Source organism: Schistocerca nitens, chromosome 2 (assembly GCF_023898315.1).
Source record: "Schistocerca nitens isolate TAMUIC-IGC-003100 chromosome 2, iqSchNite1.1, whole genome shotgun sequence".
In the NCBI taxonomy this organism is placed as follows: Eukaryota; Metazoa; Arthropoda; class Insecta; order Orthoptera; family Acrididae; genus Schistocerca; species Schistocerca nitens.
This window is the reverse complement of record NC_064615.1, coordinates 239,819,241-239,828,307: the sequence shown is the minus strand read 5'-3', so window position 1 is coordinate 239,828,307 and position 9,067 is coordinate 239,819,241. Positions and strand designations below refer to the sequence as shown.

At 38.6% G+C, this 9,067-nt stretch overlaps 1 long non-coding RNA gene across 2 annotated transcripts; it reads left to right on the top strand.

Moving 5' to 3' along the window:
• Positions 1-2,535: 2,535 nt before the first annotated feature.
• Positions 2,536-7,839, top strand: LOC126235954 (uncharacterized). Of its 2 annotated transcripts, none has more exons than XR_007544846.1 (7): positions 2,536-2,976; positions 3,239-3,409; positions 5,596-5,823; positions 6,551-6,711; positions 6,998-7,186; positions 7,267-7,411; positions 7,592-7,839. It is a non-coding gene; the product is annotated as an uncharacterized LOC126235954 (long non-coding RNA). The 2 variants fall into 2 exon arrangements; XR_007544847.1 differs by having other exon boundaries at positions 2,553-2,680.
• The last annotated feature ends 1,228 nt before the right edge of the window (positions 7,840-9,067 follow it).

Sequence of the window (9,067 nt, the reverse complement as noted above, 5' to 3'; positions counted from 1 at the left end):
CTATAATAGTCCTAAATTTCTTTTCTGTGCCAATTTGCGCATTGCAGTCACCAAGTAGTATTTTAACATTCTTTTTAGGTTTGATACAAATTTCAGATTCTAAAAGCTCCCAGGATTGATGTACTTTCTCTAGATTTCTTCTCTTGTCTACATTTATATGTGCATGCCAGTTTATGAGGGTTAACATTTATTCTTGCACTTTATAGTTAACATGGATATTCTTTCTGAATTCGATCTATATTCTGTTACACTGTTTACGATTTTTTGTTTTTTTTTTTGTTTACATAAAATGTTGTTCCAAACATTGGAATGTTTTCCATTATTCTCATTGCTGGTTTCCCTTTATAAAGTCTATAATCCTGTGTATCAACTACATTCTCATCTAAGAATCGTTTTTCCTGGACTGCTACAATTTGTATACCGTTCTTCTGCAGAAATAATTCTAATTGCTTTTCTTTCCCAATTTTTAGAAGAGAATTTACATTAAATGTTCCAAAGTAGTAGTACTTCATGAACTGAAACTTGAAAGGCTTTTCAATATAGTCCATCTCTTCTTCATTGCAAATGTTGGGACTCCCCAGAATCCTATGTCCCATTGCATTACATGATGTAATGGCGGATTCCTCATCGGAGTTACCACCTGGTCTAGAGCATCCATTGTGTGAACCTTCCATTTTGCGGCCTGAAGCTGTAAATTGTATTTCTGTAATATATTCCCATTGTTGAGGACTGAGAAGCTGCATGAAATGCAAACTGTTTGTTATTATTCAGTTATTGTAGAGTTTGTGTCAGAAGTGGCTGTGCTTAATGCTTGTTCATCTTGTCATTGTGATTGATTATAGTTCTGTTAAAATGAGTAAAATTAAAACTCAATACATCCAAAAGTTAAGGGAAAAATGGTTAAAATAATCCGAAATTTGTTCAATGGTTATCACAAGCTGTAGGAGATAACACAAAGTCATTCTGTAAAGCGTGTGTCTTTACTGAAAGAGCTGTGTTAGGGAACATAGAAAAACATGCAGAAACAAGAAAACATAAATCTGAAGTTTCTTCCTTTTCCTCCCAATGACAGGCAAAAATTAATTTTAAACCAGTTCATGATTCCGTACGACGTTACGAAGCTGTAGGGTCACTCACTGTCTATGTGTCTGCACATTGTGCTATAATGTCATGTGATCACTTAGGAGAAATGTGTAAAAACAGGTTCAAAGACAGTCTTGTTGCAAGCCAGATTAAGTTACATCATACAATATGTAGTGCTATTATCAAGGATGTTCTTGGGCCCTATTTTGCGAACTATCTGAGAAGTGATGTTGATGATGGCATGTACGGTATTTTAACTGACGAATTAACTGATATTAATGTCGCTAAACTCCTAGCAATTGCTATAATTTATCATAGTAAAACATCTCATAAGATTGCTTCGACATTTCTCACACTAGTAGACCTTGGAAAATGCAGTGCTGAGTCTATTGTATCAGCCATTAAAAAGGTGTTGAAAGAAGTTAATTTAGATTGAAAGAAATTTCAGAGAACAGGAAAATATAATGCAGCTGTGATGGTCGGTATTAATAACAGAGTGTGTGAAATACTTAAAAGGGAGATATTTCATTTGGTACTTATAGCGTGTGTCTGTCATTGCATTCAGTTGGCAACCTCTGCAGCAATTGCAGAATGTCTGCCAAGAAATTTGGACTTTTTGATTAGGGAAACTTACAACTGGTTTTCGCGATCTTCTTCACGATAGCTCTTTTACCGCCAGATTTTGTCAATCTTAAATGATGGGGAGGAACCACTTAAAATCTCCCGTGCTTGTGACACGAAACTGTTTTCTATTGAACCTGTGGTATGTAGAATAATTGATGAATGGCTCGAGCTAAAAAATCATTTTGAAATTATTAGGCAAAGCGAAAAATGCTACACAGCTGTACTGCTCTATTCGATGTTTAGTGACAAACTTAATTTTTTATATTTGCTATTTTTGAAACCAATCTTTTCAAGTCTTTGGAGAATCAGTGAGGAATTTGAGTCAAATGGTGTGCACCCACGCAAGTTATTAAATGACCTGATAATCCTTATTCAATCTCTTCTTAAGCAAGTTGCCATTCCCACCCATCCAGTTCAGAGAAAATGTCTTGACAATGAATTCCAAAACCACCTAGATTCAAAGCTGTATATTGGATACTTGTTTGAAGAAAAAAATGAAGAAAAAATTATTTAGTTTCTTCACTTGTCAAACAATTGGTGCAAAGATTCAAGTATTGAGGAAATTATTTCTATTTGCTGTTTCAAAGGCGCTTGTAGTGGTAAAAGAACCCTTAATTCCCCTGTTAGAAATCTCTCACTTGGATAATGATACAATTACAATAATTGAATTACAGTGGCAAAAAATTACCGTCGTACAATGGGATACCGTTAACGTTAACAATTCTATCGATCTGTGTCGTGAGGTATTCATTTACCATGACGCCAGCGGTGAAAATCCTTTTAAAGAACCTGCATTATCTAGACTCGTACTTCTTTGGTCCAGCGGTGAGGTAGAAAGAATATTCAGATCGTTGAATCTCGTCAAAACGAAGATAAGGATTCGAATGTGTACAGACATGGTAAACGTCATATGAGGGATTCGTGCATGTCTTAGCAGACAGAATCGGTGCTGCCATAATTACATATTTCCTGAGTGAGTTCTTAGAACAATTGGGGCTACTGAAGCATATACATTGAGACCATCAACTTCTACTGCAGCTTCCCTTTCCCATGAGGATGATGGCGTTAATGGTTTAAGACTACATTCTCATCCAGTTTTAGATAAGTTTAGAAAAAAAAATGTTATTTAGAATCTAGTTATTTTAAGGCATTTTTTAGTCTATTTTACTATGAATCTAGTTGGAAATATACTGTTGGCAACACTAATTTCCAGTTTCCACAATCGATTAGTCCAGATCAGTTATTCAGTTTGTTCGCGTTGCCGAGATGGTGAGTTTGGTAGAAAGTGCATGTTCACGATGTAGTTTCGAATATATGTTTTCATCAGTTGCAGGTTAAAGTTTTTTGGAAATTGGTAGCGTATTTTTCAATTGCTAAACGTTCAGTCTATGATGATTTAGCTTTGTACATGGTTAGACCACTGACCACGCGTGTGAGGAAATTGTCTAGGGCGGTCTGAGACACATTTATACATAGAGCTGATTATTTAAATGCTCTCGCATGAAAATAATTTGTTTTCTTTCGTTTCAAGTCTCGTCGAATGGTTAGCGCCCGTCGCCATAGTTCCATGGGGTTTTATCCAGAGAAGAGATCATTGAGGTTTCGTAGTGAAGCGAAGCGAAAGCGTTTCACGTTACTCCACTTTTTAGCTATAAAGCTGGTACGAGTCACGTGGTGAGAGACGCCGAAAGACCTGGTTCAAGTAAGTTGAGTAATTGTCCTGTCGTTTTATGTTGCATCGTGGCCATTATTACGAGGAAACTATAATTTATTAACTTCCGTAAAGGGACAGGCTTTGTTTTTGCAATACATTTATAATGATGATCACATTTTTGTTAAAATTGACAGCTAATATTATTAATTACTACTCATAAGCTCAGAGAATCCAGAAAGTTGGGGGGGGGGGGGTGATGGACACTCTCCCCTTAAGTCTAGGTTGGTACATTTGTTGCCATACTATGGTCTGCCCTGATCCAGAGCTCTGTCAAAGTGCCGAACACCTGACTGTGGTCCCAAACTATCGTTCTTTCGGTCACGTTTTTGACAACAAGTTTTCTTGGTTGTCCCATACGTCATGAAAAGGTTGGCTGTTGCTATTAACTATGTTGTTCTTCACTTTCTTGTCCACACCTCTTGGGATGTGGATCGTTCTGCTTTTACCAGACATTAGTCCTGCCCTGTCTGAACTATGATTATCAAGTTCATGAATCTGCTGCCCCTCTTGGACCCAGTTCACCATTTTGGTATCCGTTCAGCCACCAGTGCCTTTCACACTAGCCCTCTAGATAGTCTTTCGGTTGATGCTGGGATACCTCCTCTTTGGATTTGTCAGTCCCTGCTCCTGGTTTCCTTTGCTATCAATATCTGCTCTAGCCCTGCTCATCCTCCCTATTCTGTTGTATTTTGTGGCTTCGAGCCATTGCCCCCCTCCCTCCCCTTGCTGCCCATCTTCAGGTTGTTTTACAGATTGGGTTTTGCCTTGCTTCTCTCTGCCATGACATCTTCTCTCCTTGTCTTCTTTCCAATGGTCTCTCCCGACATCTCCCACTTTGTTAGTTCATTGGCCGTTAATGCGGAGGATCTTTTCTGAGGGCCAAAAGCTACTATTCGTCCATAGGGGTTTTGTTGTTTGTTCTGAATGCTCTTACGGGAGTTTCAGGATTCCATTGTTTTCTACTCCGATGGCTTTAAATCTGCTATCATGTGGGATATGACTTTACGTCATTTGCTGGCACGGAACACCATCTCTTGTGCGCCACTTGTGGGGTTTTTACTGTGAAATTGATGGCCATTGATTGGGCCCTCTTGTTTTATTATATAGTCCTCACTCACCCGTGTTTTGTTACGTGTGGATTCAATGAGTGGTCGTCCTGCCTCCCCTTGGTCTCTGGCATCAAAGACCACCTTGCTGATGTTGGTGATGCTGCTTGTTCAGTGGATTTGTGTCCATCCTGGTGGGGGGTCAGTTGGACGTGAACACCTATCCCGATCTTTGTGACCTTCTGCAGTGGTGGATTTGTGTCTTGACATAAACTCCAGTTTTTCTTGATGGCGGTCTGACTCTTGGGAGGTTACCCCCTGTCTAATAAACTTAGCACCATTGAGACTCCCACTTGAGGTGTTCTGTCCTCTGCTCACGGTTATCCATATTTTGCTGGACTGCCCCTTCACACTAAATATGCCGCCCCCCCCCCCCCCCCCTTCCTTGTCTTGGGTGTTAGCAGACAACCCTCTGATCATTCTGTTGTCGCTTTGCTTTGCAAAAGTGGTTTGTACTCTGATGGAAGACCTTGAATTTTCCTTTGGAATTACTCCCTCAGTGTAGGTGTCATTTAAGGAGGCCTTCACCTTGCCTACATACTGGCCACGTTCTCTTTCTTTCCCCTACGTTTTGTGCGGTCGGTTGTGCTGTTTTGTTTCCCCTTTTCTCATCTCTTCTCCCCCTGGTGTTGTCCCCATTGTATTGTGATACTGGTGTTTTATGGTGTGGGTGTCAGGACGGGCTGGTGGTGGTGGGGTGTGCCCCATCATGTATAGTGTTTCTGGACCACCGCTATTCTCCCAGTTTCCACCCACCCTCGTCCTGTTCTTTCCACTCTCTGTTGCCCTGATATCCATTTTTCCTCCTTGTTTATAAGTTATCCCTTCCCCTTGACTGGACTGTGCTGTTTGTGTTGTTCCTCCCTTGATTTCTGCCATCCTAGATCATGGGACCAATTATCTTGCTGTTTGGTTCCCTCCAACAAATAAACCAACTTACCTAGATTCAAGCTTGAAAGCTGTTACTAAGCATAGTTGTAGAGAATTTGTGTACAGTTTCTAATAATTGATGTTAAGCACTCTGCTTGAAAGGTGAGACCTGTAACAGCTCATCTTGGAATATTGCAGGTGGGTGAAGAAGAATCATCCCTGCTTATAATGATGAGATACTTGTTTGCCAATCTGGTTTCCCTATACCAGCATTCTGTCTTATCTGCTACACTTCCAAGATGTTTTTGAACTGGTAGAAGTCGAGGAAGAAGCTTCCAAGAAGTGGCAAGATGATCTGGGTTATAAGTCAATTGATTGTGACCTCAAAAAAATTGAGACATGACAAGGTTATTGGAGCCCAATCAGGTGAGTAAAGTTTAAATTTTCCATTACATTTTTCAGTTGATGCTTGGTGCTGAGGAACAGCTTAGGCTGAACTAAGTTACCATTGTGGCACTGGAGCTGCTTTGTGCAGTCAATTCCTTGCCACAGCATCATACAGCATCTCTGTCCACCATTTTCTGGGAGTGTGCAGAGGCACGGCATATTCCATAGGCTTTCAGGAACCCGTTGGGTGGTGACCTGGGAGACAAACCATGCCTGGTATAGCTCGTCTTGTTGACTATAATAATATAACAGCCTTTTTAACAATAAATTGTATATGTTAAAATTCATTTTTAGGTTATCTGTGAATTTACTTTTGTCAGCTTCATAAAATTAGTTTTAAAAGCGTCTCTTTTCGTATTATGTGAGAAACTTAACATTTTATTGTAGATTATGGATCTTCTAGTTTGCCTGTGACAAAATGTAAAGGTGTGTAGACTCATGACAGTTTTGAAATCCAGCTGTTTGTCAACACTGCAGTAGATTGAGTGCAAATTCTAACTGCTAACAGCTATTAGACTTCTTATGCTAGTTGAATGGGCTTTATTTGCACTTGGCTTGTTTGTGAACTTCATCACTTATGTCACAGGCAATGCATCAAATTTCTTAGCTCCATTTAGTGTTTATGTATTACTCAAATTAATTGCTAATAAACTTGCAGCTGTTCATTGTGTACAGCAAATAGTTAATCTTCAGTTTGTATTTCCAGATACACAAAATGCTGCACTGGCAACATTTTTGCAATTACGCCCATTTATAAAGGTGTCATGGTTCAATATTTATGCAGGAGACTACCAAAGGCTTGTTTAATCTATGCCTCACCAAGTTGCTGCACTCTGATGGGCAAAAGGTCCTACACGATATTATGAGGTATCCTATGGCTTCCCTCACTTCTGTGTATAAACAGTTTGTCCAAATAATTTTAAAACTTTGAGAAATTGCTGAAACTTTAACATAAGAGCATTTGCAACACACAGTGTTGCTTTCCTACTGGCAATGAACCTCTTAAATGTTGACCAATGTGAAAGTAATTTTCTCATAGAGAATTTCTGTTTGGTAGTTCACTGGTTTTTTTTTTTCTGCCCCTCTTGTCATTGTCTTGGTGGAGCCACTGACAATATTGTTTATTGTTAACTGCAAAATCTTCATGTTTCAGGTGTCACATTGCATTAGCACACAAAGAAGCTGCCATGTAAAACACACAAGAGTTTATGTAAGGGTGCTTGCACTGGTGCCTGCCATCCTGATAGTCATTAATTGTAGCCAAACTTGAAGGTTACCACCATAGAGCAGATCAATGAGAAAATGTTGCATTGGTCAGGGAATTAATGTGAACGATGGAAAGGTGTGTTTTGTATTTTGCTATGGTGATGAACTAGACGTATTTGTATAAGGGTGGATAATTGACTTGCTCAAATATTTCAGGTGATGAAAAACAGTGCATATATTGAATGATTTAATAGAGACCATTACACTGTGAGGTGCCTCACATTATGGTGATGTCAATGATGACTTTATCATAAAATATTTGTGTACGAGATCAGATATGAGGGTTATAACTGTACAAAAGGTAAGGAGTAATAAAATTAATAATTATTTTAGTGAGAAGTAGCATGATGATTTTTGCAGTAGAGCCAAAAGGATTCTGCAATAAATTTGATGATCGATGATAGGACTGAGTTTAATTTTCTGAAACCTATTTCTTGCTGAAATACTTGGAAATGTTTGACAGCCTCTGTTTGGTTTTCAGTCACTACTTGTGCACGCAAAGAGGAAGGCTTTGGAAAGATCAACTTATAATTCATTGAGACTTCATCCATGTTCGGTTGTGGACAGTTCCAAACTGCCGATGACAACTTCATTTATGGACTTGCTTAAAAAAGACCACATCAAGGAAGATGCAGCTGTTGCATAATATGTTGATTGAAATAAAATGATTGACATGATTTGTTATTGATCTGTTACATTTGTCAAATATATCAATGGTGTATCACTTAACTTCACAAGATATTGTCATTTAACTGATATTTTAACTCCACCATTAAATAGTTCAAACAAATTCAAGTAGTGGGCAAAGTTCCCAGCAACTGAACGCCCCTCATCTCTCCAGAGCCAGTTTTAAAATGTATTTTTTCCCTAATCAGTGTATGGTTTTAACTACAGAATTGGCTGTGACAGAACATAGTGTTAACAATTTGTTCTCAGTGGGCCATTCGTGCATGCATAACTGACGGTTGTGAGGATCTGTGCATTGATCTAAATCTATACCCTGCAATCCATTGTGAAGTGCATAGCAGAGGGTACATCCCTTTGTAGCAGTTACTAGGGCTTCTCATCTTTCCGTTCATGTATAGAGTGCAGTAAGAATAATTGTTTTAATGCCTCTGTGCGTGCTGTAATTATTCTAATTTTATCCTCATGCTCCCTGAGTGATATAACCCCACTTTCCAAGACCATTTTAAAAAATGGTGTAAAACGTGGGAAAATGTAGAATGTGGGAAGTAACATATTAAACACAGTTACGTGTAGGCCCCCCTCCTCCTTGCATTTTTGCACTTAATGTATGATATATGTACATAAGACATCAAGATACTTGTCAGGGACTTGTTTATTATCTAATGAAGGATTGTGTAAGAAAAACTGTCTGGGAAGTTGACACGTTTGACTTAATTTCATGTACATCGATGTTTTTGGAAAGCCTGCAGTTGTCATTCATTATTTAAGTTGTTAAACATTGTACCAGTTAAGCATTTTTCCCTGCTGAGCACCAAGTGCTTAGAGAGTTTATTCATTATTAAGTACAAATATTTGTAAAAGTATTTTGTGCGGTGGTTCTGTGTGTTTTCTTTTGCATCTCTTGCACTACAGTTGTCTTTTTGAAATTCAGGTACTGTGCCTCCTTACTTACATTGAAAACCACACATGCTAAGTATCACTTGCATTGTTTGTGAAACATTAAAAAAATTACTTGCACAAATATTGCATGTAACAAGAATAAATCCTTGAAACATGTCTTGCTAAGCATGAAGAAATACATAACTGGTGCTGTGTTTAAATCACAAACATTTGAGCCACATAAAGTGAGCAAAGGTGTCAACTAGCTCTAAACTTGCCCAAAAGATGAAGTGTGCTAAATAATGGCTTGAGAAAGGTGTCAAGACAATTGCAACAATCATGAAGCTGCACATGCACAGTAGACAGTTTGGAAATGGTTGTGATTCGTCGT